A 6,252-nucleotide genomic window follows, 5' to 3' on the forward strand; every position below is an offset into this window, starting at 1 on the left:
CTGCAGTTCCAGCTCACATGGGGGAAGGGGGCCTACTTGAAGGGTGGGGGGGTCTGATGGGTGAGGAGCCTTTCGCTCAGGGGTGGGGGAAGAAGAACAAAACACAACAGGACCCCTCCTTTGAGGGGGGGCTAAGCTGACACCCCAGACTGCTCCCCTATGCAAACCAACGTAGCCAGGATGCGTTGGGCCGCCACAAACTACATTTTCCAGAAAAGAAAAGGAGGACTTGTGGCACCTTAGAGACTAGAATCATAGAATATCAGGGTTGGAAGGGACCTCAGGAGGTCATCTAGTCCAACTCCCCGCTCAAAGCAGGATCAATCCCCAATTTTTGTCCCAAATGGCCCCCTCCAGGATTGAACTCACAACCCTGGGTTTAACAGGCCAATGCTCAAACCACTGAACTAACCAATTTATTTGAGCATAAGCTTTCGTGAGCTACAGCTCACTTCACGATGAAGTGAGCTGTAGCTCATGAAAGCTTATGCTCAAATAAATTGGTTAGTCTCTAAGGTGCCACAAGTCCTCCTTTTCTTTTTGCGAATACCGACTAACACAGCTGTTACTCTGAAACCTGATTTCCCAGAATGCACGGAGGTCACAAAACTACACGTCCCAGGGTGCTGTGAGACTTATAAAAACTACACCCCCCAGGATGCCCTGGGACCTTAAAAACTACATTTCCCAGGATGCTCTTGGGAATGGAGCTGAATTTTCCAGGACTGTCTTTGGCCCTGTCATGCGGCCGCTTCTGGTGTGGGTTGTGGCAGTTGTTCGGGGCCAGAAGTGGCAGGGACTCCCAGACCCGCATGAAAGTTGCACTGGGAGTTAAGGATGCCGGGTGCAAACCTCCAGGCTGGCACTTGGCCAGGATTAGCTTGTTATTGCAGTGGGAACTGAGCGAAGATACCTGGCTTCTGTTCCTAGCAGTGGGGTGGGAATGGGGTCTAGTGGTTAGACTGTGTGTGGGGGTGCTGGAAACCAGGATGCCTCCATTCTATCCCAGCTTCCAGGGTGGGAGTGGGGTCTAGTGGTTAGAGAAGGGGGGGATGGGAAGATTGGAGCAGGGGGATGGGCGCCAGGACTCCTGGGTTCTATGGCTGACTCACTGATTCCGTGTGTGACCATGGGACACCCATGTCCCTCGCTTTCTCCCGGTATGACGAGGAGGGGCTGTGAGGCCAGTCAGAGCTGTAATGCCCCAGATACACAACTGGGCTGAAATCCTGCCCCATACTCTCCTGACCCCATGGCTGGCCTGAGCTGGCCAGCCCCCTTGGTCCAGGCTGCCCCATATCAATCCTGTTGGAGATGAACCTGCCTCTGAGGAGCAGCACTTCCTATAGGTCCTATGTAAACAACAGGGTGGTGAGTGGCCCAGGTGCCTGCTGATGGGGCAGGGAGTGCGGGAGGGCCCTCACCTCTTCGCGGGGGGAAGCCCCTTGGGGTGTTTGTGCTGGGGGCATGTCACTGGGGGGGCTGTGTGTGTGTTGGGGGGGGCTTGTCCCACCTAGGGAGACACAGAGACCCCCCGTCCCAGGAGACGGCCGAGACGGCCCACGCCCCGTCTCTGGGGACGGGGGGGTCTCTGATTTACAGATCCGCTGTAAATACCCCCATGACCTGCATTGTCACCGGTACCCTCCTTTAGTGGTAGGGTGGGGCTGGCTGTCACACGCAGCCCGGTCCACAGGCGGCCCTGCAGACGTGGTTATTGACCGTGACACAGATTCCGGGTCCTGGCACCTTGACGCATTGTCTCTCTCTCCCCCCATAGGCCTCCGCCCAATCTGTCTGAGCACCAAGGAGGGCGAGATCATATCTTTTATTGGACCAACTCCTCCCGGTGAGAGAGAGAGAGAGAGATGAGCATTCGAGCTTCTTCTCCAGGCCTGGGAAGGGTGCTCTGAGCATCACAGCCAAATGCAACGGGGGACGGATTGTTTAGCATAAGGAGGTTGCATGTTTTCTAAGGGACCCTTCAAGGGGAAGTGGCTTCTTAACACTCCTGCAGCCGTAGGCCAGAAAAGGGGGGTTAGTGGGCTACAGATGGTTGGAATCGCCCTAAATCCAGTGTCTTTATTAAGCCCATGATTTTTAGCGTTTTAGTAAAGTTATCCATTTAAGCTCCCCGGCTTGGCTTGTGAAGGGGTTGCGCGGGTTTCCTTTGAGGATGAGGATGGAGAGGTCAGATATGGAGTGACCACTTTGTGAAAAGTGCCCACCCGCAGGTGACAGGGTGGTTTTGTCTTTTGTCCTTGTCCCGTGCGAGTCCGTTCAAGGGTGCCACGATTGTCTGGTTTCACCCACATGGCTGCTCTTGGGGCACTGGCTGAAGGCCAGCGCACATTGCCATAGGCATGTGCTGGTCCCACGGGTCTTGAAAGGTGTGTTGTGTCGAGATATGTCTGCAGGTTTTGCATCTGTTGTTCTGGCAGGGTCTGACGTTGCTTTGAGTTGGTGGGTCCTGCTCTGTGGGGAACTGGCTTATGAGGATAAATTTGGCAAGATTGGAGGGTTATTTGAAGGCCAGAAGAGGGGGTTCAGGAAAGCTTTCTTTCAGGATGTAGTCCCCATCAAATCTGGGTTGTAATTGCTGAATGACACTCCGTTTGGGTACCAGTGTGGGGTAGTCAGTGACAACTAGGGGCGAGTGGGCAGAGGGGGTTTTATTTCCATATTAAAGCAGGTTCTCTCGGGGTATTTGGGTGGCCCGTTCCATGATGTGATCTACTTCCCTGGTGGAGTGTCCCTGTTTGGTGAAGGCGGTTTTACATGCGTCAAGGACTTTCTCCTCGGAGTATGTTCTGTGGTACCTGAGGGCCAGGCGGTAGGTAGGAGATTTCTGGGAGTGCCTGCGGTGGTTACTGGATCTGCGGAGGTAGGAGTGGTGATGAGCCGTGGGTTTCTTGCAGATAGTTGTTGGAGCTGATGGTGGTGTTCAGGAAGCTGATGCTGGTGAGGGTGTGTTCCAGAGAGAGTTTGATGGATGGGGCAGTGGTGGTGGAAGTTGGTGGAAATCTGTGAGGGAGTTGAGGTTGTCTCTCCAGAGGAGGAAAATATCCTCACTGTGTATCATGGGTTTCATGGTGCATTTGTCCAGCAATTCTTCCTCAAGGTGGCCCTTGAAGATGTTGGCTTATTGGGGAGCCATCCTCAAGCCCAGGGCTGTTCCCAAGGTTTGGACAAAGTGTTTGTTGTGGAATCTAAAAGGGTCTGTCTGTTTGACACCCCCTCAGCCCCCCCTCTCATTTTCTACCCCATTGGCTCTGGGAGGAAGCGCCAAGGGGCTGGTTTGAAATGTACCAGGTGGGCACTGGAGGCCGCCGTCAGAAACTGGAGTGGAGATGTCGATAGCCAGTGAGAGATGATTGGGCGGGGGAAGCCAGAAAGGGCTGTGATAACACATGTCCCAGATTCAGGGTAGCTGCACCCGTGTTCCCACTCTGCAGTCTACCGAGGGCACCCACATCCGGCCGTCACAGACCCGCGTCTCACTCCCTCCTGACCAGGGTTTTGAGGCTGCCCCGCTCCCTGCATTACACTCTAATACCCCCAGCAAGCCAGAGTGTAACCCCGGCTTCACCCCCACCTGGCCCTCTGGATATCCTTATATATGGCCCAGCCACCCCATCCCATGCCTGTCAGAACTGAGCCTGTACCTGGGGAGTAGCACTTCCTGTAGGCCCTACATAAACAACAGCGTATGCTTTGCTTTCTTTCCAGTGACTGTGGCCAGTGTGTTGCCTGCCCTTGTAAGCAGGCTCGACAGAATTCTAGGTTTATTTTTGTATAATTTCAATGGATAAAATCGATGTTTATTTTTAAGCCTTTTTGTCTCTTTGTATCTCTCTAAATGTTCACGGTTGTGGGAAATTGTGAGGGCATCAGACCATGGGATGGGGGAGCCCGACAATAATGATTTAATTACAGCAGCCACCGAAGAGGCAGAAAGTTAAAACTTTATAACCACTCAAACCACAGCTCATATGTCAAATCAAATCATCTGTCAAACTTTTAGCCTGAAAGCCAGCTCGAATACGTTCTCGAGCAGCGTTTTGCTTCCTTTGCCTGTCTATAAATGTCGATGATTATCAGTGGAAATAACTTTTCATCCATTTGCGTGTACTGCAAAATCGATGTTTCTCGACACTTACCGATCGAAATCTAATCCTTCCCAGCTTAGTTATAAATTACCACACAGCTGCTTCTAAGCAAGTCCATTTGCTAACGTTAAAACAATCGAAAAACCTACATGCATGCTAAGTAGCTTACCGGAGCTCACCCCCATCTCCAGTCTAGGGCTCTGGTAGATTTCAGTCCTTAAAATCCCACAACTGGGTTTTCCCCAGGGTTACAAGTTCATATAGCCACCATTTCATAATATGTCTCAGGCCTTTTATCTTGGCCTTCTATAGAAGTGATCACCAGACAAAGATCCCTCTCTCCAGAGCATAGCTTCCAAAGGCTGGGGTTTTGCATAACTGGATTTGGGGAATTTGTATTCACCTCCCCGGAGAGATTCCCTAGGAAATTCGCTTCTTGGTCCAAAAACGCCATGCTTGTCTGACACATTTTCAAGACAGTCTTCTGAGCTTCCAGGTCTCACATCTCTTTATACGATCCCGGCCTACAAGAATCCATAAATTCAATACAGGAAGGTCTTTGAAGGATATTGCGTGAAATTGGCATACCTGTTGCAGAAACAAGTTGGGGGAGGAAATATCTTGGACTAACTTCTGTAGGTGGAAAATACAGGCTTTCGAGCTTGTCTCTTTCACCCACAGATGTTGGCCCAATCCAGGATATTACCCCACAGACCTTGCGGTCTCTAATATCCTGGGACCAACAGCACCATTGCAAACGACATCTCCATCACAGGACGCAGTGGCAGGGTCGTTGTCACCGTGGTGCGCAGAGCTGCTTGGTATATTGGAGTTGTAGGTGGTGGTTGGAGAGGGGGAGACCCGTTTTGTTCCTTGCAATTGGCTTGGGGCACAGATGTGGCTGTTAAGTTTGGCTTCCTTTTCCTCCACGTGCTGATGTTTCCATCTGAGACGGCAACGTGCGATAGCAACAGCTGCTTCTGTTGGTGGTGCGAGAGAAGGGGGAGCCAGCGGAGGGCTGCACAGAGAGCCAGGGACATGGTCACCGCGACGGGCTGGAAGAACGTACAAGTCTGAACAAATCTTAAGAACATAAGAACGGATTTATTAGTCAGCTGGAACATGGCAGCGGAAAGTCCTTAAGTTAGCACAAGACAAAGTCCAGCTGGGCTCAAACCAGGCCTCCACCCGGCCATGCTGCTGTGGAAACCACCTTGGCTCTGGCTCGCACTGTCCTTGTCCATCCCGGCATGTGGCAAAAACCCAGCTCTTGTCTTGCCTCCTGTCACTTCTCGGTCCCTCGTCCTCCTCTGGCAGGATCCTGATGAGCTCCGGGCTCCTGCTTTGTTCCAGGAGCAGATGTGACCCTTCTGCAGCCCCCAGGGAATGGTCCCAGGGCAAGTCAGTCACTTCGTAGCAACACTATGGGAAATTCCCCCACTGCCACTCCTCCTTTGTAAAGTGCTTTGGGATCTGTGGAGCCTAAAAGCTTGAGAAAGGGCTCTGGCCCTCTGCCTCCTTTCCAGCACTTGTAACCCCCTTTGGGATAGATTTTCCCCAGCTTAAATGGGACTGTTTATATAGGGGTCCCTTGCCCGGTGCTGAAGTGCAGCCACCTCTGGGATGGAGTGTTTCATCTAGGGTCAGTTTAAGGCCTGGACTGGGGGGTCTGGTTCCATGGGCCCAGAGCACCCCCTGGCCTGGGCTTGGATGCGAGCAGATCTTTTCTCCGCTCCTCATCCCCCACCCCAGGTCTAATGCATCCCCAAGCCAGCGCCAGGTAACGATGGCGCCATCCCAAGTCAAATCCTGGTGGGTGGAGGAGGCAGGGAAGTGGCAGAGACAGAAGCGGGGTGTGGGGAGGGCAGACCAGAGGACCCCCTCCTGGCTCCTACTGGTCCGACTTCAACAGTCAGTCCCCATTTATGCCTGGGGTGGGGGTCAGCGGTGAGCTAGCAAGAGGCGGAAGAAGAAAGATCAGGGAAAGGGGAACTGGATCCGACAGGAACCCCCCATCTCTTCTGTGGGGGGGGGGTGTCCAGGCACCTCCCCCCACCGTGCCAGGGGGAGCATTTAGACAAACCCCACCCCAGCCCATCTCTTCTGGGGGGGGTGGTGTCCAGGCACCTCCCCGCACTGTGCC

The sequence above is a fragment of the Lepidochelys kempii genome, chromosome 20 (genome assembly GCF_965140285.1).
Source record: "Lepidochelys kempii isolate rLepKem1 chromosome 20, rLepKem1.hap1, whole genome shotgun sequence".
Taxonomy (NCBI): Eukaryota; Metazoa; Chordata; order Testudines; family Cheloniidae; genus Lepidochelys; species Lepidochelys kempii.